The 27,751-nt window shown below is 34.2% G+C and overlaps 1 long non-coding RNA gene across 1 annotated transcript in view; it reads left to right on the forward strand.

Annotated features, from left to right (window-relative positions):
• Positions 1 to 26,235, forward strand: part of LOC120498030 — a 186,037-nt gene extending 159,802 nt beyond the window's left edge. The window contains exon 4 of the long non-coding RNA XR_005626620.1: positions 26,089 to 26,235. This is a non-coding gene — a long non-coding RNA (uncharacterized LOC120498030). The remainder of the gene's footprint in view (positions 1 to 26,088) is intronic.
• The last annotated feature ends 1,516 nt before the right edge of the window (positions 26,236 to 27,751 follow it).

The raw sequence follows: 27,751 nt of genomic DNA on the forward strand, positions 1-27,751 counted from the left end.
TAATGACTGTCATTGTACTAAGGTAGTATTAGGCATTATAAAAATGAGCAAACCAATTCTATTTTACATTAGTATTATAAAACATAGAGTTCTTGTGAGTTTTTTCACATTACCTGGTACCTCTGAACTTTCATTGTTAAGTATTATTGCCATCTTGAGACCAATAATGCTATTCTCACCTACCTTTATTTTATCATTATTTAAAGGTTTTCATTTTATCTTTTTCAAATGTTACAATTCCAAACACTTGATTTATATTTCTGTCTACCTTATCTTTCTATGGAATAACTTATTCTCTCCATATGTCAACACTTGCTTTTCTTTATAGTAATGCTAGATAGATTTTTAGAGGCTGTTTTTTATTATTTCTGTCATGCCACATGATCGGCAGTAGTTCTTTAAGCCTTTATATTATAACAGCTTTAGTATTGCAAAACAATGTGTAGAAAATGGTGTGCAGGTATGACTTTAAGAATTGGGCATCTTTGTTTAAAGGCAAAGACAGTACTTAAAATACTTTTAACAGCTTGAACTACTGGGTCTTTGTTGTTTTTATTTTGCTGCCAAAAAGCAAGCTGAAGATCCTCTTACTTGGAATAAATTTATAGCTGCATTTTACTTCAGCAGAAGATTTGTGTTAGCAAAGCTTCCAAAAGATAAGATGAATTAGATTTCCAAATAAAGGTATGGGCATGAGAGGGCTGAAATTTTTCAAAATTGAAGCAACAAGCTAGGACTGTTTTGTAGCTTTAATGGTTGATGGCATGGCTTTATTAACCCTCTGTTAACTTGTTAAGAAAGTAGACATTGAATTGCAGTCCCATCTTGAAGTTTAATAAAATGATTCTTTGTTGCTATTGGAGGACTCCTTTGTCCTAATTTCTTGTGTGGATATTCAGAATTCAGGTGCTACCCTTGGTAGGTGACCTAATGAAAACTTCATTTCTGGTTTTTGAAGAAGGATTTGCATAATTTCTTAGGATGTTCACTTCTTCAATTTGGGTGTCTTGTCCATTAAATGCAGTTGCACTACTGGTGGTAGTGCAACAAACTTACCAAACAGGTATTTGAAAGTTTCATAAAAACAGTTCTCACAAAGCAAGCTATATAGCCAATATTGCTGAAATAGTATCAGGAAATTCTTCTGGCCTAACTATATTTGGTTAGGAATCATGAGGGATGGCATTTCTTCTCAGACAGTGAGGGAAAGAAATATCCTCAGCTGTTTGTGCCAGTGGGAGCAAGGAAGAGCTCCAAAGATGGGTCATGCCTGAAATGTGTCATCCTTGAAAGCAGTCTCTTGTTTTCTTATATTTGACAATGCTAAATCAGTAGGATTAAGTAAGACAACTGCACAGAGTTCTTAAAGCGATGTGAAATTGGCCAGTCTGAGAAAATTGCTAATTGCAGGAGAACAGTTGGGGCATTTTAAATGCTGCTTTGTTTTTCAGTCTGTTCTCTGAGCTTCCAGCCTTCTATGTGCCCCCTTCCCAAAACCAAAATTATTAACTATTTATATGCTTTATAAGCAACTACGAAGAAAAAAAAAAATCATCTTTCTCAGCTATTGCTAACATTTATAGCTAAACTGAAAAGAGGTCATTGGTTTATTTGTAAAATATTTCCTGACTGGAAGATTAGTCAGCAGATGTTTCAAAAGAGAGATATTGATGCTTTCCCTGGCAGCTAAGCTAGCTTATACTCAGGTTTTTAAAGTCACTTTAAAATGGCAAGGAAGAACAAAATTGTCAATCTTTTTGTCTCTTCTTCCCATCCATTAATACATCAGATATGCTAGTAACAGACTTGAAAACAGCAAAATGATCTGAAAGTCAGACTAGATATCCTGTGTTTTTTCACTATGATATGTCATTACATTTGAGAAAGTGCTTTAAAATTTTAGAGTAGGTACCAAATTAATAAAACTGTAATACAGTGAAAGTTTTTTTCCAGTTGAGAGAGAACAACTGCATTTGATTATTATCAGTCAGTATAGATTTTAGAATATACACATATTACATTTATTTTTCAAGTGAACCATTTCACAGCTTGAAACTGCACATAAAATGCTAGAAAATTTGTTAGGAATTAATACTGTCCTTACAAATGTATCTGTCTGGAGAGAGGGAGAAGGGGGTTAGGGAAGTTAGCAGTGAAGTGACACCTTCCTAAAATACACTTCCATCCATCTAATACTTCATAAACCGAAGGGCTAAATATGTATCAGGAAGAAAAAGTTAAACTTTTAAGGCACTAATGATATTAATTCTTATATTAAGTCTTGAAAAGCTGTTTGCCTAGCTGTTTTTTGAAGTGCAATTTATGATCAGTTATAGTAAAGCAATGCTGTTTGCTTTTGGATTTACTCCTAGTGGTAAAATATCAGTAGCCTCTTGTTATGATTTCACTGGTGCTCCCTGCTCCTGACCCCTGGTGATAGATGAGATTTCTGTTGACATGACAGGAAATTGAACAATAAGCCTCACATTTGAATACTACTGTTTACTGAAGCAGTGGTAAGTAGAAAATTAGGGTATATAGTTTTGTCCTAGTAATTTTTAATGTAAATTGATGGGATTTAAAATATATGCAAAATTAACATTTTTTTTTTTATCTTAATCTTCCCAAAATGTGTTTTTACACAAGAGAAAAGAATGGCTGTTTTCAGTTTGATCAAAGCACCTCCTAGCCTGATACACTGTCTCTAATAGTGGCCAGTCAAAAATGCCTAGGAAAAATAAGAACAGATCAAGCATAAAATGAAACTTTCTGGCATGTGGCAGTCCACAGCTCAGGGATTTCCCAAGCTGAAGGTTGTATTTTGAAGGCTTTTTTCCATGAATTTCTGATAAGTTTTCAAACCTATCAGTATCAAACCTATCAGATCTTTGGATGATCCTGTATTTTTTCTACTTTTTTTTCCCTTAAGGGATGTTTGTTAATCTTAAGAAAGAAGTAGTTTTAAATTGCACAGCTACTTTCTATCTAGTCTTCATTACAAACATCATTTTCAACAGATTTTAGAATTGGTAGTCCTCGCATAAAATATTTTAGTGAAAGAAATAAAGTCCTTTAAAAAGGACACAATACTTTGACATACTGATTAAGTGAAGTGGTATTTCCAAAAGCCTTGGAACAGTGTATTCATATACAGCATAATGATGATTATTCTTGTTACATTTGGTAGGATGGGCAGAGGTTTTGGCCAAAGATCCTGGAAGGTAGTGGAACTTAGAGGAATTGAGTTTTTATTTTCAAAACCAGAAAGATTTTGTAGATAAAAAAAAAACCAAACCAGTTACATTTTCACACTATGCAGATAAAAAGGAAATAACACAGGGCAGGGTTTAAGGAAAAATTTGTAATTATCCTGCAAATCTTGGAATTATTTCAACAAATTAATTTGTAAATGTTTTTCCCAAGGAACAGAATCACTTGCTACATATTTCTCAATATATGCGGATTTAGTATAACAAGTCTAGAAACTTAAGTTCAAATTCTTTAACAATACCCAAGAAACATGTTGTATATTTTAATACTGAAAATAATGATTGTAAATGTTAATTTGAAGGTATAGAAACAATCTGTTGAGTTTTTTTCTTTTTGAGGTAAGAAGAGACAGGCTAGAACCTTTTTGTTCAAATTCTGAAATTAATTAAAAGTTGTATGTATTCCCTAACAAAATGAAAACCTGCTATTAAGGTAAGAGCTCCAATAGAATTATAGAATCAGGGAATTTTTTAGATTGGAAAAGAAGTTAATGATCATTGAGTCCAACCATCAACCGAGCAAATCCACCTCTAAACCATATCCTTAAGCACCACCACTAAATGTATGATCATTACCCGTTACATTAATATTTCTAGAATATCTGAATACATGTGAAGTGATAAAAGAAAAAAGACAAGCATAACAAATATTGTCTGTTTCTGTTGATCTTCTTTTGCAAAACAGAGATAATTTAAATATTTTAAAAACTGTCATCTGCCTTTCTCATCTGCCTTAGATTCAGCACACTTAGCACACATAAGAGCACATGAAATACAAAGCATAAATAATATCTCTTGGGTGAGGTTTGAAATTACTCCTAGGAGATAATTAAAGAAGAGGTGTGTTTGAATGGAAAAAGTATGAGTGTCATCATTGACAAATCTGTCCCAAACACACAATTTCTAATAAGCACAACAGAACTGTTACTGGGTCTGAGAAGCCTGCCATTTTTTATACTCTTGGTTGAAAACAGTTTTCCTGAAACCAGTATTCCTGATAAAAATAACCAGGTAAAAGAATAATTTTTTTCTCAAATTAAAATTTAAGAATAAGTGTAATAAAATTATGCATAGCTTTAGCGTTTTCAATTTTTCTGCAGTTTGTAATGCTAGGTAAAAATTGACTTTTTTTTTTCTGTCACTTCAATTTAAAAAAAATCCTTTTTTTTTTCTTTTTCAAAAAGTAATACCTACAATCTCATCATAATCAAGGCTATCATGATCCTAAGGTTAACACTATAAAATATGTGTTCTTTATGTTTTGATTGTTTACAGTAATCGTTTTGAAAGTAGAATGCAAAAGCAGTGAAAATGTACATAAACCTTCATGCTAATTTATTCTAAAATAGAACTTCACGTGCTAAAAGATGTGAAAATTGGTAGATATGTAACCTGCACGTGTTGGTTTTGTGTATCAGATTTAACTTAAAAAATATTAATATCAGAACAACAATGAAATGCAGACTGAATAATTTAGCTTAAGATTACCTAAAATGAAACAAATGTGTTTCTTTTTTGATACACATCTCCATAAGCATTCTTCCTTCAGCTTGAGTATTTGGGAGAGAAGTGTTAGAAAAAAATCTGTGCTCTTAAAAAAAAAAAAACCACCAAAAAATCTGGTGGTACTGGTAAGACTTGCAACCACCTCAAACCAGAAGCATTACATTTTTGTACAAGATGCATTTGTTTTGAAATTTTAACGAAAGATTTGTGAGAAAGGAGTCTCTTGGTTCATAATTTTCACTTCCTCTTTTTGTGGGTTTTTAGCGATTCATTCATTTTAAGTGGAGCAACTATTACTGAATTGAGAAGGAGAGAACTTTGTCAAGTCTGGTGAGGTGAGAGAGAAGGAGATGATACAAGACAGCATAAAGGGAATTAGAAGGTCAAGAGGAAAAGCTAAGTCATTGACAATTTATGAAGTGATGAAATATGTCTGACTTTAATATTCTGAGTGAGCAGTAACATAAAGAAATCGCAGCTGTTCTTCCTGGGCTGCTCTTTTTCAGAAGAAAGGAAAAGGAAAGGGTATGGAAATATTCCATATAAAGAAAGTGATCATACAGGAAGATGCTGATTTTTGCCTCTGATTTGCACTTATTTTTGCTTCTTGGAAGGATCTCCAGGGGGACAGTTTTAAAGTAGGGTTTCCTAGAAATTCCATCCACATCTTAATTCTGCATTTCATGTAAAATTTTAAAATATCAGTGTTGTCACCTTTAGGCTTAGGGCATCGCATTTATCTCAAAAGAAGTGAGAAAGGTGGTCTCAGAAGTTTCGTGTGTTCCATAAGCAGCTGAGGAGCTATGGGGAGATGACTTGGGAAGCCAAGTTGAGGCAGCCAGCTTTATTAAGTTTGGTGAAAAGAATGCTGGTGGAGCTAGATAATTCCCTGTAGTAACAGACTGTGAAGAGCAGTGAACACTGTGTGCTCCTTGTGAGAATTAGAGATCACGAGAAAACACTTGTTCCTTAGAAGGGTGCTGGCCAATTTCTCTACTTTTTATGCATCAAGTACTGAAATAAAAGCAAAAAATAAAAAATTAAATGACAAATTGCTTTGCGCGACATGACGCATGTTAGAGCCTGCATCCTTAGAGGAGATTCTGTAGAACATTGCCGACAACTGTAAATAGACAGAATTTGTTATCTGTGCTCATTTTAATTAAGTTGCTCCAAAAGTGCAGGGATGCTCTTTTCTGGAGAAGTTCCTATCAAAATTTCTTTGGCTACTCAGTTTAATTCTAGGCTTTTTTTTTTTTTTCAGTCCAGAGAGTGATTTTATACCAGTTTGTTGTGATTAGCAAGTCAGCATTCATTTTCTTTGCATAGTGTTGCACACAACAAGTAAATGTTTTCATACCTGTGTGCACTATACAGTGTTGCTCATTATATGACTCTTTCAGGAGCCAGTGTAGTCATTATTTCTCTGTATTTTAAAGAACAATTACAAAGATTATATTGAAGAAATTAAGATTGGTTCTTTAGCCACATTCACTGTCAGAGCCAGCATAGCAGTGGGAAAAAGCTTGTATTGGTCATTGGGGTATAGTGTTAGTGCTCTTTACTCCTTTTCTAGAGCACACACATTCAGAGAAAGCCTCAGGGCGGTAGCAGTGCTGTTCAGCTCCAGCACAGACATGGCTGATTCACTTCCTCATCTGTGTTCTTTCTGATTTCTAGTACAGTTGTTAGACCACTTCTAATGATTTCTAATTCTGTTTAAATTTTTTGTTATATATTTCCATTCCATAGGTCATCCATGACAGTAACCATGCAAGGGTAAGGTTAGAGGAGGAAAGGACATGAATGAGGTTAGTGTAAATTGTGCCATGCACAACATGAGTGTACCTTTTCTGTAAACAATTCCACACTCTGAAATTATTTGTATGCATGTTTTCAAAGGGGGCTGAGAGGTAATGAAACAAATTAAATTTTAAGCCAAAGAAATAACAACTCTGGTTAAAATGTTATGACATAATTAAATTGTCACACATTTCTTGATGATGTCATGGAGGCCAGAGCCACAGATGACTTTAGAAAGGGATTAGTCTAACTTCTGTATGTGCTAGTGGTTGACAGAAGCTTGAAAGGCATACCAGGGAAGAAAGACTCTACAAATATTTTTATATGCATCAATGAATATCCACTGTCCGATGTAGAAATATGAAAAAACTGAGTCTCAATTCAGACTTTTCTGTGTTCATCTGAGAATTATGTGTTAGAAATAGAATAAAAGATTAATATCCACTGTCCAATGTAGAAATATGAAAAACTGAGTCTCAATTCAGACTTTTCTGTGTTCATGTGAGAATTATGTGTTAGAAATAGAATAAAAACTTGAGTTCTACTATATAAGGAAATTTTCAGATGCCACTGTGACAGCTGACCTACCATTCAGATATTTAAGAAATGAAAATTTTCTTCTTCACTATTCATTACAGTAATGCTAATGCTATAAAGGTAAAGTGTTAAAAGCCATTGTCAATCATGGCACAGCCTGCACTTCAAAATTAGATTCTGTCATATCCAAAAAAGAAAATTGAAAAACTGTCAAAAAATTGTCCAGTAGCTACAGATATTGTCGCAGTATTAAACAACAGCAAAAACATGCAAATTTTCATGATACATAAATCAGTACTAAAATGCTAGATATATGTCCCATTTGGAAAAGAAGAATTAGACAAAATACATATATTTTGTGCAGATACTAGAGATTAAGATAGAAAAGCATAAAGGTTAAGACCAAGAAGCAATCAGAATAAAACTTAGAAAACCTTGTGTGTTCACTGGGGGCATTGTATTTCCCACGAAAGATCCCAACTGTAGATAAAAACTACTTAATGCAAAACATATTTGATTTTTAGCTTCTTTGTTGAGTCATGGAAAAGACATTACTATTCTGCCCACAAAGCTAGGATTTGACTGTTTCTGTATCCTAAAAAAGGATGAGAACCTTGGCTACAGATTTCCAGCACACAGTGGTTTTCTCTTTTAATTTCATCTCATAATCACATTGACTCAATTTCATCAGTAGGAATCTGGTTTAGATTTTTCAAATTTGAAGGTGTTTAGAAGGGTTACCAAAGTTTTTGTGTGCTTCAACTGTGTCTGTAAAGTATGTTAATAGGAATAATTTCAAATGTTCAAAATAGTTGCTGCTTGAAAACAGTCAGAAATAAAGGTTACAGTATGATTTTTTTCCCCCTTAACTTTGTGACACTCTTTAACCTTCCTGTCTGTTAAACTAAGAAATATAGTGACCTATTAAGCAATTAGCAAATGGAGCTGTAAATTAAATAGGACTGTGGTCGATATTTCAAAGACACATGCCTAAACTTTCAGTCCCTGAGGAATGTCAATGGGCTGGAATCATGAATATGTTTTTTTAAAACAAATTTCTTTATTTTCAGAGCAAAATGTCAGATCAAAATAGTATGAAATATTCTCCTGACAGCTGCATAGAATCCTGTAATCGTTTAGGTTGAAAAAAACCCTTAATATCATCAAGTCCAAAATTAACTCAGTACTGCCGTCTTCACCATTAAACCAGGTTTCCAAGTCTACAATATTTTGAAGACTTGCAGGAATGGTGATTCTGTCACTTGCCTGGACATCCTATTCCATGCTTAATCACCCTTCCATTGAAGAATTTTTTCCTTTTATCTCTTCTAATCTTCCCCTGATGCAAATTGAGACCATTTCTTCTCATCCTGTCTTCTTGTTACCTGGTAGAAAAGATTGACACCCACATCACTACAACCTCCTTTCAGGTAATTGTAGAGAGCATAGGGTCTCCTGCAAACCTTCTTTTCTCCAGGCTAAACAATGCCAGCTCCCTCACCCACTCCTGATAAACATTGTGCTCCAGACCATTAAACAGCTTTGTTTCTCTTGTCTCGAGCTGCTCCATCACCTCAATGTCCTTCCTGAGTCAGGGACCCAGAACTGGACACAGCAGTTGAGGTGTGGCCTCACCAGTGCTGAGTACAGGAGAAGAATCACTTCCCTGGTCCTGCTAGCCACACTTCTGATACAATCCAGGATGCCATTGGCCCTCTTGGCTTTCACACCCTGCTGGCTCATGTTCAGCTGCTGTCAAGCAGCAGCACCAGGTCTTTCTCCACTGGATCATTTCCAACCACTCTCCCTACATCTGTTGGGCTGCATGGGATTGGTCTGACCCAAGCACAGGACTTGGCAGAGTAACAACAGCATAGGAAAAAACCCACCTCTGTGCAGATTGAGGTTATCTTGTCAAAGACAGAGAGAAATATTCTATTCTCAATGTTATACTTAGATAAGGATCAAATGAGCTTTGTCATTAATAACATCTTCCTTCCTTCACCAAACAAAATATGGTTTTGATTTCTATGTCATGAAAAGTTTTTGAAAGCCACATCTATGGATTTGTCCAGCATTAAGGAATATTGAGCTTATGGCTGGAGCAGTAATCCTGAGTATTTATTTGGAAACAGCGTCCTGTAAAATCTAGTTCAAATTTGTGCTTACAGCAAATGCTTGGGAAACTTCATTGTTGCAGCCTGATACAAAATCCAAAATTTTTAACTCTGGTATATCCTATTTTTTTTTCCATTTCTTTGCTCTTCAGCCTGTATTTTTCAATGGATCCTACATCTTCTGTATTTCTCTGTCCCTCTGGAATTCATTAGTTCTAGAGTGTAAAGGGGGTAGTTTGATGTAAGAATTTTATGTTATTTCCATTTTAAACTGAGATGTCCAATCAACACCTGCAGACCATGTGTGCATTAGTTTACTCTGCATGCTGCCCAGGAAGAGTAGTCTAATGATGGTTTTGATTGAGTAAGCATTTTCAAGTAAGGTTTTATTGTATATATTCCCAGTGCTAAATGAACAAAACAAGTTAATCATCCTGGCACCTCTTTTCTTGTGAAACAAATGTATTCTGAATTTTATTAAACTCTTTTTCACTCTTTAGATCTCTGCTATTCAGACTGTTCATAACCACATATACATTCATAGGTAAAGAGGATTATTTTTGTTGTTTTAGCTATAAAGCACTTTTATTTAAAAAATAAGTTTCACCTAAACATATTGTGATGACATTGTCTCTATAAATGTGAGCATTGATATTTATGAGTCTTGTACATAGCAAAGATTATAAGAGTTCTCACCAGGAATGTGTTATAGGCTTTTTCATAAAGTGTTACAAAAAAAGTACCCATTCTGTTAGATGAAACCATTTCAAACTTCTTTCATTACTTGAAGACATAACATTGTCTTTACAGATCTTTTGAAGGCAGGATTTTTTTAGATAGTTGAAAAAATTCTTCCAATATTTGAAAAGATCAAGTAAAAGAGATAGCTGGTAATAGAACTTCAGGGCAAACCCCAAGAGGGTTTTGATCCACAATCCCTTAAGGTGCTGTACATTTGTGTTTTCATTCATACCAGGGCCTTCAAATACTTTGCAAGTTTGAAAAATATTTTTTTTTTATTTCACACTAAAGGTCTCATTCAGAGAGGTACTGTACAACAGTATATTCTCTTTATGTCACTCTTCTTGGGAGTCAAGCAATAGTGTGGCCTAATGAGGGGCTACGCAGGTTATCAACAGGATTGTAGGATGCACATCAATAGTTTTACATCAGAGGCAAACTTAAAAGACTTAAAAGAAAAAAAATTAGGTGAAGAGTTAGTGCCATATGATACCATTTTCCAGGAAGAGAAAGTTCAATAATAATACCAAATAAAAAATAACAAATAACGGACATAAATTCTTAATGAGGTATTCTGCTCTTTCTGATTCATTTATGATTACTAAAGAAATTATTTCATTAATTAGATATTTCTGTAAAACTCAAAGCTAACAAGTACTTTTAATAAATTTCAAATAATTCATTTGAAGTAGTGTATGTGACTATTTTCAAAACACCTAAGGAAAACAGTAACATTTATGAAAAGTAATAAACATAGGTTGAATGTTTTAAATCTTTTGAAGTGTGACCATGATAAAGCCAAAAATTATTACATGTGGTATATATTGCTTATTGTCACTCTGCACATTCTTCGAAATTGTTTCCTTTTTTTCTGTGACACACACGTCAGTGTTTTTGCTTGTCACAAACACTTGTGAATTAATTTCACTTGGTCTAATAAAGATTGGAATATAATTTTTGGCTGCTTTTAATTAGTTGTTAGTACTGTGTGTCCTTAGGTGACATATTAATGCAAAATTGAGGTTAGTCTGGTAGTTTGAAATGAAATGTGATCTTTTATTCTATAATTAGTATAATTTTTGGTAGAGGATAATGTAACAAGGGTTAATAAATCATAAGGTTCCTCTTAACGTTAAACAAATCTAATCACTGAGCTTTTAGACTGAATACTTGATGAAGTCTTACATGGTAAAATATACACTGAGGCATATTGGTTTACAATTAACTGCCTGAGATGATATAATGAGATAAGACACGTTAATGTATAATTTTCACCATAGCCCTGTCCTTTCAATTGGAAACTTTTCTCTGAATTCTTTGATTTTTGCTGTCATGGAAAAATTGAATTCTGAGTATGCAGTTTTGGACAAATCTGATGTTTCAAATGCTACATCTGAAAATACAGCTATGATAAAAATACAGAGTGATTTGGTAAAAAATGTACTTGCATTCTGTCAGGATAGCAGTCGGACTGTGTCTCACCTGATATATCTTTGCAGATTAGCTATAGGAAAAACTGAGGTACACCGCATAAACACGTGAAAAACTTACAGTAGTGAGACCAGATCAAAGCTCTGTCTTGCACAATGTTTTGTTTGATCAATTATGTATACCTATAGAATAGTATGGAAACAGGCAAGTATGTGTTGATAGCTCCATGTCTCCTTCCACTAGGTGTTTGAATCCACTTCCAAACTCACTGCTAACTGTTTTTCTATCAATGGATCTAATTAATTTGTGGTCTAATTTTTTTGTGAGATAAAGTTTTTGGTTGTTTTGTGTGTGTGACCCCCTAATTTCATTTAAGATTCCTTAATATTTGTGTTTAAAAAGGCAATTAAGTTTTGCTAGATTACTTTCTCCATGCAATATCACACATGAATTTCTAGATAGCTATCAAGCAGACTCCAAGCCTAGAATTTCCAGGCTTATGAGTTGTGGCAGACATAGTCTGTCAGATGCATTTCTGTTAAAGGGAGTATATGGCATCTGGATTGGTAATAGCTTGGTAGTGCCCGAGGCCATGAAAACTAACTTGAAAATCATAGAATCATAGAAGTAGTTTGGGTTGGAAGGGAGTTTTAAAAGTCATTTAGTGTAATCCTTCTAAAACAAGCAGGGACATTTCAGCTAGATTTGGTTGCTCAAAGCCCATCAACCCGGCCTTAAGCATTTTTAGGGATGGGCATCTGGCTATCTTGTCCCAGTGCCTCACCACCCTCACAGGAAAGAGTTTCTTTCTAGTATTGAAACTTAATCTGCCCTTTTACAGTTTAAAGCCATTTCCTCTTTGTCCCTCTTATTACAAGCCCTTGTAAATAGGGCTCTTTCTCCAGCTCTCTTATAAGCCCAGTTTGCTTACTAGAAGGTTCCCATGAGGTCTTCTGGGACACTTCTCTTCTCCAAGGTGATCAACCCCAATTACCTATGCCTGTCCTCTTAGGTGAAATGCTCCTTCCCTTGGATCATTTTTGTGGTCTTCCTCTGGATCTGCTTTTGTGTGCTGAGGATTTCAGAGCTGGATGCAGCATTCCATGTGGCGTCACATGAAGACAGAGTAGAGGGGCACAATTACTTCCCTTAACCAGCTGGTCACACTCCTTTTGATGTGGCCCAGGAGATGATTGGCTTTCTGAAAGTGCAGGCACACTCTGCTGGCTCATGTACAGCTTTTCATCCACCAGCACCCTTGAGTTCTTCTCAGCAGGGTTGCTCCTCCACCCCACTACAAATAGCTGTGCTACTTTTCCAGGAGATGTTGAGGTGGTTGAAGTCCTCCAGCAGGAAGAGAGCCTTCGACCATGATGCCTCCTGTAGCTGGAGCAGGAAGTCTTCACCAATAATCATCCTTATCTGGTGGCCTGTAATAGACATCAAACACAAAGTTCCCTTTGTTGCCAGTCTCAGTTCTTGCCCAATCAGACATAGGTGTTGTGGTTCAGTTACTTTAAGTATTTCACCTTAGTTGTGTTCACATCTAATCAGGATTAAAAGAAATCACTCTAAATAATGACTTCTTGGGGAAGATCTTGTTTTGCAAACCATACTCTGGTAAAATAAAAAAGGCGTCGAAGGGAAACTTTTGAAGAACCAGAATAGATTTGGAATTTCCAAGTGGATTTTGATCTAAAGAAAAAAGACACGTCTCTGTCCCTCAACTGTACATCAAGACTACCGTATATGTGCACAGGCCCTATAGTATTTATCACAAAGACAAACGATGAAAGGAACACTCAAAGTTCATGCAGAAAATTGAATACACAGTTATATTCAAAAGAATTATTGGCATTTTACTTGCATACATATGCATGCTTTTTTTTTTGTATTTGTATCAATATATAAATATGTAAGTTGGATGTTAAATCTTTTTTGTGATTACCCTTGGAAATTCAAATTTAACTTACAAAGGACCATTTCTCACCTACTTGTCAAAAAGCCATCCTTATATTTTTTTTATACACTTTTTTTAAAGTGCTGGCTTTCAAACTTGATATCATCTCAGAAGAACACATCTAATACCTTGCTTTATCAGTTGAACTTAACTTCATCCCTGGATCTTGGAAAGATTTTCAGAGCCATGTTTCACATAGCCTCTACCTGATAATAGTTTTAAATCTAATTATTTATTTAGTGATTAATATAATTTGCCGTTAGAAACATACTTGTATTTGCAATTTGAAATATTAATAGATTAGACTCGATGATCTCAAAGGCCTTTACCAACCTAGTTCATTCTGTCATTCTGTAATGTTTAGGAATGGATATAATAAATTGTAGTCAGAGCAAATGGGAGCACTACTAATCATTTTTATTTATATATATATATATATATATATATATATAAATAAAAATGATTAGTTACTACTAATAATTTATATATATATATATATATTTGAGGTAAAAGTTATTAGAGCTGTTGCATTTCTGTCTGTATTCATCTTAATAAGTAAGGTAGTTTAAGAGTACATGTGTTTTGGTTCCATTTCAGTACAGTTGGCAGCTGTACAGATGGCAGCTGTACAGTTCAGAAGAAACTGCTTCTGAGTTGCTGTTCATGGGTTATGATGCTAATCTCACAGCTTTCTCTCTAGCTGTGAGTACTCGTAAACCTTGCAGGCTGGAGTAAGAAGAGTAAGTTGGAGAAGTTAGAAATCCAGAGAAAACTGGCAGATGTGATATATTATATGGAATTACAGCAGTCAGAAGACTTTGTATGAAGGAGAATGTCGTGCATTTGAAATATATGTTGGTATGTGTTGCTCTTAGGAGCAACTCTGTGCTAGATATACAGACTATTTTTTTAATAAATGTCTGATAATTTTAATAACCATTTAATGGAAACTTATTAGGTGCAAGTTTTCCTAGATCTTAAATAAGTTCCTATTTTTAGGGAAAAAAATGGATTTTTTTAAATCTGAGTGCATCAACAACAGGGAAAAACCGATACCCTGTGTGGTAACACATGGTTACAAATGGTTTTGCACTTGGCTAGAAGAACTCACAGCTGATCTCATTGAACTAACTGTGAGTTCTATTCTTTGAACACCCTATGAAGCCATAAAAAGTGTCTCTGTATAAATCTAATGTGCATTAAAGGTATGTGATCCACCAGCATATTTACAAATCAAACCCCAACAAATAGCTTAAACGTTCTCATCTTCTGAATACACTAGAAAATACAGTTTGGGGTTCTTTTCCATACCAGGAACAGTGATCAAGCAGTATGTGTAGCTGGCTGAATAATTTAGTGATCTTCCTTAATTTCATCATCAATATTTACAGGATGTTGTAAAGGATCTCAATTATTATGGGTGCACTAATTATTCAACAGAATTATTTAAAGTGTTTGTGCAAATAATTCTTGGTCTGTATCCCATTTATATTGTCTTCAAAATATGGAGATTTCATTTTGTGTTGGATTGCAATTGTCCTGATTCAACATATGTAAGCAACTTTCATTGAATTAAGAAAGACATATTACCAAGCTTCTAGGCATATATTATTTTATTGAAATGCGGAATCAGTTTTCACAGCTATTATATAAAAATATAAAAAGAAAAAGTTGTTCAAGAAACTGTATAAAATTAAGAATGTTAATATAAATCTTGCAGAAGCATAGAGATATACATATGAATTTTTCTGAGTATAGAGATATACATATGAATTAGTCACAAAGAAATTTGTCTGCATGTATGGTATGGAATTGAATGCAACGAACTCTGTGTTATAAATCATAGGGACCTTTTTGTATTTTCAGCATTTTGTTCTGTAATTTGTTCTTAACACTATCTTGCTCTTGTATAACCAAGGCATTAAATTGAAATGGTACACTGTGCCAGTTTCTTTGGTTGAGGGCTGTGATGTATAGTCATGAGGAAAAGCAAAAATTAAAACAAAATATAAATGAGATTGAAACACTGCCATGTTTTGGGCCTTACCTGTCTAAGTACAGATATGGTATACAGTTCTGTAAAACAGTCTTAAATATTCTAGTTTTCCTTAAGGTTGGTTTCAGCTCTGAATTCTCTGACCTGAAGTATTTCAATGATATGCACACATGTCATAGAGTTTTGGGTTTTTTCTTCAAAGTACATCCTAAAACTTTAGTAAAAGGAAACACGGATAACATAGATGTATGTATCAATTTGTAGATGGAACTTTTCTATTTTCAAAATCAGAACTGTGGTGATAAGGTATATTTTGCTGACATATGTGGCTATCTGGTAGTCTCTTTCTGTTATATTTTTTTCCAATTTTCTTCTTTCACCATAAAAACCAAACAGTTTTTGCTGCTTTTTGGAGAACTTTCTTGATGCAGCACTGCACAGAAAGATATTTCAATATCAGCTGTGAAAAAGGGGACAGGAATGTCAGATATTTAGTAGCTAGAATGCAAGAACTGAAGAAAAAAACCACCATAAGAGTATTAGAGTTCTAGCATAAAATGGTCTACATACTTTTTTATTTCCTGTAATGTGGCATTCAAGGGATGCAATACTTGAACCAGGTCCTCTGATACTTCTATTGGTTAAATAAATAAATGCATAATATCTTGATAGAGCTCATGCAAAACTACCTCTGTTCTCAGACTTGTGTGTGTAAGCAGCACCCACGATGCTTCAAAAATAGAACATTCTGTGTTGAAATCAAATTATTTGAATAATCCCCAGTGTTCCATCTTGATGCCATCTTTCAGCTGTCTCTAATTCATGAAAGACAATTTCAACCAGCACAGACTACTTTAAAATACTCTTTATACTTAGTTTAATAATGAGATGTTGTTTTTCAAATTTGTGCCAGTCAAAAGAAAAGCAGATGTTGATAATTAGTAACTTGGAGTTTGTTCAAAACTTGTAATTTTACAGTATTTTGTATCACCTGAATTGACTTCTTCCGTGGATATTGCTGTGATGAATGAGAATCTTTAAGAGGTAGCAGTTATTCTTCTTCACTGACAGCACTAAGTTGGTTGGGAGTGTTGATCTGCTGGATGGTAGAAGCACTCTACAAAAGGATCTGGACAGGCCAGATTAATGGGCCAAAGTCAGTTGTATGTTATTCAACAAGGCCAAGTGCCCTAAATTGTGTTTAACTTGGAGAAAAGGAGGCTCAGGGAAGACCTTATTGCTCTCTACAACTAACTGAAATGAGGTTGTAGTGGGGTTGGGGTCCATGTCTTCTCTCAGATAACTAGTGACTGGATGAGAAAAAAAGTCCTTGAGTTGCACCAGAGAAGATGGATTGGGTATTAGCATAATTTTTTCACAGGAGGGGTTGTAAAGCATTGAAAGAGACTACCCAGGGAAGTGGTGCAGTCATCATCCCTGGAAGTGTTCAAAGAAACTGTGGATACATGAGTACATGGTTAGATGGTGAAGGTGGTGGCAGTGTTTCTAGGCTGATGGTTGGAATTGATGATCGTTAAGGTCTTTTCCAGCATTAAAGGTTCTATGCTTCTAATGCTGTGAATGCAGGTGATGAGGTGACTTTGGCAGTTAGACACTATTGCCTTCTGGTTTTATAAGGTTTTCAGACACATCTGGACTTGTTTTTATATTCCTTATTTTTTATTAGTTTGGTAAAATACAGTTGAGCACATTTTCCTTTTGACAAGCAGCAAAGTAATATTGTAAAGTGAAATACAGGGCAATAGGCACTAAATCACAGATGCATTGCTGTATCCTGGAATGCACAAAGGCCAAGTCCTGAGTCTAAAATAATTTTGTGAAATGGGATAATGAACTGTGGGAAAGTGCAACTTTCCCAACTACTGAGTTCAGCTGGATTGTACACTGGAGAGAGAATTCATTCCTGGTAAAAAAACCCCAGCAATCTATTGAGATTGTAAGTTTCTTTTTAAATTACTACTCCTAAGAAAACTTGGAATTTCAATTCCTATAATAAGAACTGGACAGGCAAAACAGGGCAGAATAGTACAGATCTATAATCATAAGCTCTGATTCCAGTAGTTTAGAATAAGGAAGAATTTTTCTAACTTCATGTGGATATAAAGGTTTAGTATGAGATGAAGAGGGAAAATTAGCAAACAATAGTTTGACAATAGTTTATTATTGTCATTTTGGAATAAGTAAAATATTCCAGATTTTTCTAGTTCATAGAGATAAATTACTATCAAAGTTTGTTTACCTTTATATTGTACAAAATCTTGGGTTGCCATAGTTGCTCGGGTAAATTAAAATCAGAAAATATGCACAATCTATAGCAGGTTTCTTAGGGTGCTAGTCTCTCCTCTTTGATGCCATTTTATCCTAATAGCCCTGAAATTATTTATGAATCTGAAAAAAGTAGGATGTAAGCTGCTAGTGCAAAGTATTTGCTCCCTAGAACAAAGAAACTGTAAAATGATATAATATTTTTTCTGCTCTTGGCATAGAATGTGTCACTTCACCCCTTTCACAATCAACTTCATGAAAATAAAAAAAAATCAGAATCTAGATAAACTTCCTGAAGTTTTAAGTAAAATGTGTCAACTGAGTGAAGAAATCAAATGTTAAAAGAAACATGCTGTTAGCTATAAAGAGCACAGTGTAATACTCAGAAAAACAATAATTGATATCTCAGTCTAAATCAACCTCTTGGAAGGATTAAAACCTGATGTGGAAGCATATATGGTGCCTAATACTGGAAATTGAAATTATGTGTAAAAATATATGTCTGGTGCCTTTGAAAATTAGTCTTTTTAGAGTGTCTTTAACATATTTTTTTCTGATGTCTTCTTGCTTAAGAAATCTTCTTCTGTCTCAGGAAACGACATTCTATAAATGGATCTCACTGGTCAGGATTAGTTTCCAGTACTGAAGAATGCATTAATGTTCCAGAACAACTCAGTTTGGGTGGTGTGAACTTTTCCTCTGAGTCTTCACCTGTGCTATTTATTGTCAGTTATATGCAATTATTCTCACATCTTGAACTTAGTTTCTTCAACAGCTTTTGTTTGCCACTATAGATAGTGATTATATTCCTTCTCAGATTACATTTGGGAAGGCTAAACAGAATGAATGTTTTCAGCCTTTTCAGTTCATAAACACAGTACTTAATGCACACATTCTGGTTGTTTAGGTCATATGTACATGACTCTGAATTTTGCATTTTTTAGTTATGTTCTATTAATGTAGTTGACTAACTCATAAAGTAGTTCCTGGAAGAACTTTCATGGTTTATATCTGTTGAAAATAAAGGAATTGTGTAAGCAACCTACACTGATATGCTCCATTTTTACCTGACTCATTAAGGTGTACAGAAGGTCCACTTTATTTAAAGAGCTCCACTAGAAATCTTACCTCAGACTCCAGTCAGATACTTCTCTATATCATGATTCTTCTCTGCACTCCCATCTTCAGCTTAACTTTCTCTGAAGCCAATATCAAATCTATCATATTTCTGGTTTAAAAAGAAAACTATTTAGCTCACTTAGAATCTGTCAGATTGCCATCGCAGAAAATGGCAAATATGAAAATCTCCTTCTGGTATGTTTTTTTCCCTTTTACCATGTCCTTTTTTTTTAAATTCAATATTTGCTAAAGTCTTGTTTCTTTCATAGTTTCATCCCAAAACTGTAAATAAAATTTTAGTAGATTTCTTAATATATTACAGTTATGGAGCTACATACTACTGAATTACTCTTTAAACAAGGATCTTATCGATGGTTCTGTCATGATCCCTACTACATCTGTTGACATTAGGAAAACAAAAAATAAAGGAAAATATCTAGTCTAGTCTATAATAATATAGTACTTAGATTTAATATGCTTTATTTAGAAACTTATTCCAGGTTTTGTACAATTTCTAGAATGAAAGATTATTTGAAGCAGTGGAGTTTGAAAAAGACCTGGATATCAACCACATGACGTGTGACAAATAGCTGAGCTCAAGGCTAATCCCACATGCAATGCACAGTGAGTCCTATAGAACATCCACTCTATATGCATCCATTCCTCATGGATCACAGAGCTCTTTCCAGCCCTTACAAAGAAAGTTGTGACTAAAACATCACTCTGTATTTTGTTTGTTTCCAATTATCCCATACCACATAACATGAAGTTATGACAAGCACATTACAGTTATAATGTATCAATAAATTATATGCTGCCATATAATTGAGCATATGCGTACCTAAAACAAAGTTGCAAACTGATATGGAAACAAAATAAATGCCAAAATAATGCCAGTGAGCATCTCTACCATATGTAAACCTGAGCAATTTATTTTGTGGAAATATTCTAAAAAGAAAATGTGTGTGCCATGATCTGTGATTGATTTCAACTTGTGTTTGTAACTAATCCACTCATACTGCAGGCAGTCTTATGTGCTTAGTGACTAAGCAGTGACTAAGTAGTTTATTTACATTAAAATCTGTTCTGTCACCTAAGTCCCTAAACAACATAATGAGCTTGCAGCATTTTAAAGAGCAGATACATAGTTCTGTTTTATGTTTCTTCCCTGGATACAATTTAAAATTGATTTTAAAACCCAGAAATTCTTTTGCTGAAATATGAATGTTTCATTTAGAATAAAATAAATATCATAAGCAATACAAGAAATAACTGTTAAGAAGCCTACATTTACAGAAGATATGCATCTAGTTGGTGAGTTTAAATGATTTAATATATTAAATATCCAGTCCTTAAAGCAAAGCATGTATAAATGCACTATACAGCAAATTCAAGATTAGAACCTATGAATTTTATTCTTTGTTGATTCTCTGGAACTTACATTTTTTCATGAAGAAGTTTCTAAACATCTGTTGTTTGCTAACTTAATGATGGTTGGATTTCAAGAAATTAGAGTAGTTATAGTGTAGCAGCTCCAGGTAATATCTTGAAAATGCTGGGGTTTAGGAAGTGAGGTCTAACTTCTACACAATTAGAATTTACAATAAACCACTTAAAAAAAAAAAAAAATCACCGAAAGCACTGTATGGGCTATCCATTTTGTTTATCTATTACGACTCAAGAAATTCACATATTTGTCAATTCAAATGAAAAATGTTATGTGCTTTAACTTAACACATATGGTAATTCTTTATGCTAATATATTTTCCATAAAAATATTAACATTGCAGTAGAAAATGTGATAATTTTAAAAGGTGTTCCATTTTCTACATAATTTTCTCCAGTCATAATTCTGTCTGCAAAGGTATTTCAGAATTCACAATTTTTATTGTGGTCCTGTTTACATGAGTATGTAACAAGAACTATGCAACAATCAACATAATCTAAGAGTATGCAATAATTAACATAAAGTTCTTGCTGATATAAAGTGTTTGCCTGTCAGAACTGTGTCAGTTTCCTATTCTGTTCTTAAGCAATGAGTTTGACAGATACACTCTGTGCCGTCAGTGGCTTGCTCTGAACCTGTATAAAGGTGAAGCTGCCATAGTAATTTGTTTCAAAGAACTTCCAAACTTGACTAGAAAAATAGAATATATCCAGAGGAAAAGATACTGCAATTGTGAATATGCTTTAAGAACAGGACTGCTTATATATTTTAAGGAGAAAAAATGCAATTTTTTTTTCTATTTGTATATTCCTTCTGTAAGTTGTTTTCCCATTTTGCGTTATTCTAAATATGAGAACAAACAGCAGTGTAGATATACAATGTGCAGGAATCTTTTACAATTGATTTTTAACATTTAAAGAACATTTATATAAATGGGGTAGATTTCAGCTACTATGACTCAGACGTATAACTGTGTTAATCTAGCCTTTTTGAAAGACTTGAAATTTCTGCAGGTGAAATGAAATTAGTCCATTCTTTCCCTATTCTCAGGCTCTTAAGTTGAGTACAGCAGCAGGAATTATGGGTCACAGGGCTCCTATATGACCGATAGGCAAGGATTATTCATAAGAGAATGTCAACACAAAGAAAGCATTAAATACATCAAGATATGGTAGGAGTGAGTTACATTAACACAAACTTAGGTTTTTCTGCAGTGTTATCAGTGTTTTGTCTTTGCTCTTACAGCAACAAGACCACCAGACTTTCTGCACTCTATAATTTGCACCTCCTTTTGAAGAAATGCTTGCTTAACAGGTTCTATATAAAGTCATCAGAAAGATTTCACTCAGAGTTTTCCTTCATATCATTAATAGTTACTTTCAATACTGGAATTTAAATATAAACAGAATTGTCTGAAAATAAGTAACTTCTTTCTTTCCTACTCTAAACTTATTTGTAAGACCTGGAACTTAGTAGCTGGATTAGGTGCAAAGTAATTATTTTAGGGCCTGTTTTGTTGATTATCTGTTCTCTTCATTAGCGTCTACTCATACATCATGCAAATAAATGCTAATTTCAATACTTCTGATAATTTTTGATGTTTAAGATTTTTGTGGAGGCCATCATATTGCCCATATCCAAGAGGGATAGAAAAAGCAAAGTAAAATACTTCTTGATTTATTTTTTTTCCTGGGATTACTGCCTCATATAGACTACTAAAATCAATGTTGATGTGGGAGGTTGAACATGTTTATAAGGTTATGCTTTTATTTTTAACATCTTTATTTAAATGTGTACAGCTTGTCATTTGATAGCAAATTTCACTGAGGAATTCCTCACTGTTTTGTATTAGTCTCTGCTTTATAGCTGTCATATAAAGGTATTTTGTTGTAATTACAGAATATATGATTGAACAGTACAGCCAAGAAGCCTCATATCTATATTAATCTAAAGAATCAAGTCACAGGAATAAAACAGAGGAACATTTCAGTCTTCAAAAACTTTAAATTGTGATGCATGATAACCTTTTACAGAATTTGGAAAATTGTCTTAGGATATGGAAATCAGGCTGTTTAGCAGAAGAGAGAGAACAGCTGAAATATTCTGTCTCGCTATTCTTGTTGAAGTCTTAATTGGGTTTACGTTCACTCACTCCCTCTTCTGTAGTAGCACTACCTCATACCAAATTGTTAGGGCAACATCTGCCAACAGTTCTGTCTACACAGCACTGAGCTACTGGATCCAAACTGTATCTTGGAGAGCTTTATTATAGGTATCCTAATTTTCTGCCCAAGTCAGATATTAGTTTTATAACATAAAAACGGTAGTTGTTCATAACCAACAAGCGTAATTTGAAGTAATAAATTACTTGTATTAACCTCTTATTTGACAATGTTATAAAAAACAATCTTTTTTCTCTATTGAAAAAGGTGTCTGAAATCTTCAAGACATGTAAGAATGTAAGGTATGTCCGTATAACATCACTGTCATAGTAGCAGTATATGACTGGGACCAAAGTTTGAATAATTTTAATTTATCACAGCTTTTAAAATAATTTTAGCTTGAGGGAGAAAAAGACATTAATATAAATGTATTTAGTCTTTTAAATTTGCTTAATATTTGTAAATATTGTAAACATTTGTGTTCCCAAGTGTTATAAAAATTATTTCAGCTTCTGTTTAGGAGAAAGAAATCAATAAAGGAAGTCAGACATAACAAATGACAATTTCAGGCACAGTGACTGTAGATAGACCTGGGTGCCTTATATTCACACACCTTTCAATCAAGCAATATGTGTACTGCAGTGGAATAAACTGAAGACACTCTAGCAGCCAAGTAGACTTTGATCACTTTTGTTCATAAATGTGACTCATATTTCAGTAGCCACTTTTTTCTAAGCTACTGATCTTCCCTAAACTTCACAGTGAGTGCTCAGTGAACTTTAAGGAGCCTTTACTCATTCTGCAAACAGACTTTAAATACTCATGTTGGATCACACTGGGTTTTTTTTCTTAAATATCAGATACTGTCTCTTTTTTGCAGATCTTGTTTCTTTTGTTGTTTTGTCCAATGTTCTTTGCATTCGACAGAAAAAATTGTGGTGGAAGATGAGTTCCTTTTTGTAATCACAGTGCTTTCATTAATTCAGATTTATAGCAGAAATGAAGTTTGAAAATATTAATTTGACTACATTTTTTTATGTTTTTTGTTCATTCATCTTTCTTGATGATTACTCCTATGCTTTCTGTTGATTGCATGACAATTAAGATATTCTGTAAAATTAAACATGATAAATACACTGTCCTAAATCTCCCCAGTTTTCTGAAGGGAAAGCTATGAGTTCAGGTTTTTGTAATAAGGATACAAGGCATAGTAGGGACTGCCTTATTCTTTTGATTGTTTATAATTTTAAGACTGCAGCCATGTAAACAATGCACTGGTAGAAATTAATGAATAGCTTTGGTCATGCTGCTCTTCTGCCAGTCTGGTCTTACTATATTTATATATTTATATAACAAATAACCATTATTTGTTATGAATTTTTTCCAGATTGGAGCATAATGGGTGGGCTCTGTGCCATCTGTGATAGTTGTATGTTACATGTTCTGGGTGTGAAATGAGGGCATGTGGTAATGTGAGTGTTTCCAACCTGCTGATGTAATGTGAGACAACTGCAGAAAACAGAGGGTCAACCTTGGTCCACTGTTCTCTGTATTGCCTGTTCTGCATGACCTCTGGAATGGGCTGTGCACTGTGGTATATCCAGGTTTTGCATAAGACAAAAACAAAACCAAAAAACCTAGGAAAGATATAATATCTGACTTGAAGAGGTATTACTTGAAGGTGTAGTCAAACCCCTAGTTTGCTGCTGCTAGATCTGCTTTGTCATTGTGTTTTCCAGTTGAGCTGACTAGGTCCTTTTCCTACCTCCCTACTACTCGGAACAGTTGTTGACCCATGCAGAACACATACTGTGCTTCCCCCTCCAAGGATGAAAAGCCGCTTTGTTGCTGTGTTGTCTCAGGTCTCCCAGAGGCATCATAACTATCAGAGGCAGAATACTACCCAGACGTTGTGGGAGTAGTGCTTCCTTGCTACACCTTTTTTGGCTTTTTTTTTTAATGCTACAAGAAGTGTAAATAACGTTCCTTAAAACATCTCCATCTCTAGTTTCTCTAGGGAAAACTCTAAAAAACTATATTTCATATGGTCATTTATAGCCAGAAGTACCAGTTTTAAAAACATAGCTTGGAGGAAACAGGTAAAAACTGAATCTTTTTGCTTGCAACAGAGAGGGGTACTGAAAATCACTCTAAAAGAGATGTTAAAAAAATAAAATTGGTTTTGATTTTAAGCTCTCTAGGAAGTCACCTTAGAAATGACTTTCTGAAACACTGTCTTGTCTCCTGCCTGCTTTAAGTTAATTTTGCATGATAATCCCTGGGATTCAAATCCAGGGAGATAGTTTTTTTGTTCCTTTTATAGTCATTTGAGATCATTAATTATATCAGCACTTGCTCTTTTCTTGACAACATCAAACATATGTATTGTAACCAGTCATTACAATGTTTTACAGCAATAGTCATCACAGAGAATTACCATTCTATGCCTTATCAAATTTCTAAAAATTTGCAAGGTTGTGAATATTTATTTAATAAAAGAGGGCTGCCAAGAAAATAAAAATACTTCAGTAGGTATATTATTTAATTTTTAGGGGATATATAAATAATGATTTAGAGAAACCAAGAATACTTTTTACTTTATTCATATTTTTATAGTATACTTCTCTTTGCTTTTTCAGTAATTAAGTCTTATGACATTCCAGAAAGCATAAATCCTGCTGAGATGTTTAGGTTTGGTGCAAACTATTGATGTACAAACAAAATTTAAAAAAAATACACCCAGAATCATAACAAGCTGTTTTGCTTTTACCTTTGAAAGAAAATTGAATGGTAAAGGAGTGTGGCCTACTGAAACTGTTCTAGCCTCACTGTTAACTAGAACCTCCTTTTGAAATTCATTGCCTTCAATTACATTTTTAAAAGAATTTTAATTATGTGCCTGAAAAGAATAAAGATGCTTCAGGCTCCATTTGTTTATCATGGAAGGCCTGAAAAAATGAGGACAGAGCTTCCCAGCTCATGCAGGGGTTACAGAGAGAGAGAGATGACTTTTAATTCGACAAGTTCAGAGAGATTTCTTAGTTTGACGCGCACAGCAGGGGGTCTTTGAGTGCCTGGCAATACTTCAGCATTCTGAGCTTTGAAAGTCTTTCCCTGCAGCAGAAATTGTATCAAAAGCCAGTGATAATATTCCCTGCAAGGTAAAGGACCCTATTGAAGATTTCTAGAGCTGTTTATTTATTCATCACAGTTTTTTCTTTTAGGACGTATAAGACGTATAGGTAAAAATTCGCACAGATGCTGAGAAAATGAAATAAATTTAAAAAAAAAAAATGGGGACCTCTTATTAATCCTTCAATTTTCCCTTAAGTTTTCCGTAGGCTACTTTCACCTATAAAATTTTCTGTCATTCCCTGCCATGTATTCTGCATGCAATCTTCACTTCAAATCTCATCTTTTCCTCATTTTTATCAGAATTATAATTTTTGTCTGCCTTCTACCACCAGCTGAGCACATAAGATGTTTATGGCCATTTCTTTCCACTAAACCCTTAAAATGATTGATTAATTTTATGGAAGAACATTTTATTCCATAGGGGTCTTTTTAAATCTTATTTTTAAAGTAGGTTTGAGATAGCTATTTCAAAGCCAAGGTTAAAGTGTCATTTTTATTCCAGACATCAGACTTTTAATGTTTTGACATTATGCTTATTTGAAAAGTATACACTGGTTTTGTTTTGTTTTGTTTCTGCAGCAGAGCTGGGGCTGTGAGACTACGCCAACCTTTCCCTTGTGTAATGTCAATGTCGGCTATCACTTTGGCAGAATCACCCAGCTCAGTGAAGACAGAAAACCCCTCCTTTCCTCCTGTTTTTCATCTGCTGGTGGCATTCCAAGTGACCTTCCCTCATAAATATTGGTGAGTGACCACATGGGGAAAGCAGCTCCTTCGTGCAAAGAAACTTGTTTCAAAAAGCTGTGTTGACCTGAGGGGTTTCCATTTTCTCAAAGTTTCAAAAAAACCCACATGTGCAGGTGCTGCTTGGGGAGGGGGGATTTTTCCCTTCTTTAAATAATAACTTGATAATATCAGTGATTTCTCTAGACTTTATAAGCATTTTTAGAAAACTACCATGTGCTAACTATTCAAACTATAAGAACAAGCCTTTCAAAATACTGCTTTACAGAGAGATTTCCTGAGAGCACAAAAGATTTTTCCTCTCTTGCTGTTACTTTCTCATGGCTAAGAGGTCTGGAATGCTATAAATTTATTGTAACACCCCAAATATGTCAAGATGAAAGTTTCCCGAGTGTAGAAATTAAGGAAGATAATTAGAGGCCTTTTAATTCTAGGACCATTCTGGTTTGGGAAGTATGCCTAGAGTGAAATCACAGCACTGCAGAAATTCTGATACCTTCAGGGCAGTCCAGGGATGATGCCATAATTTTAGTAGTTCCATAAGGCTAAGTTACATAGTTAGACTGAAAAAACTTTTTCAGGTCATTTGAGGCTATCACAGCAGATTTACCCCACTTGAGATTAAGAGATTTTCAGTCTTAAAACCAGATGTGTAGATAATGAAATAGTCACCCATGGCTCAGGAATATTTACAGTGTCATAAAACATGACAATATAAAGTACATGAACAGATACAAAAAAATATTTAACCTTGCTTGGAACAGTTTGGAAGCTGTAAGTAAGTGCAGGATGTAAGACTGCAAATTATTTAAGTGCTGGTTACACATATTAAAACTAAGACATGGACAAAAAAAGTCACTCAGCTGTCATTCAGTATTAACTATGTATTGCAATCATGTCCTATTCACACAAAAGTGATGTATCATTTATGACTATATGATATGTAATGTTAATTCCTTTCTCGTTTTTTTTTTTTTCCTTAACCATATGGGTACTTGAAGTATGTCAGTTTAAAGGACTAGAGCATCTTCAAAAGAAATATTAATAGGAGCATTATGGCATCAGCCTAATAAAATAATGCCTTTTGATTAATGGAACCTTTTCAGGAAAAGGAAAGGCTGGTGTACCTACTATTTCTATTCCTCTGCTTAAAGAGTGAACAGTGGCACTCTTTGTAAATTCCTCAAGTATATGGTTAGAATTGTCACTAATTTCTGTGACTACTTGTAATCACAGAAAGAGAGAGAATGAAGATAAATGTGTATGCTCTATAATGATAGACTTTTTTTTTTGTTGTTTCTATATCAACTTATGTGATGAAGTTGTGCTACTTAGTAATTTGGGGGTTTGCATTTGGTTACGGGTACACAGGTAAACCCAGTATCAGGAGTTGTTTGGGGAATTTGTGTGAATCTCTTAGAACTGAAGTAGGTCTTCAGTCTTGGATTGGATCGTTGTGATAACAGCTTCAAAAAAAAGAAATGTATGAATACGCTTG

This window comes from Passer montanus, unplaced genomic scaffold (assembly GCF_014805655.1).
Source record: "Passer montanus isolate IOZ18808 unplaced genomic scaffold, ASM1480565v1 scaffold14, whole genome shotgun sequence".
NCBI lineage: Eukaryota > Metazoa > Chordata > Aves > Passeriformes > Passeridae > Passer > Passer montanus.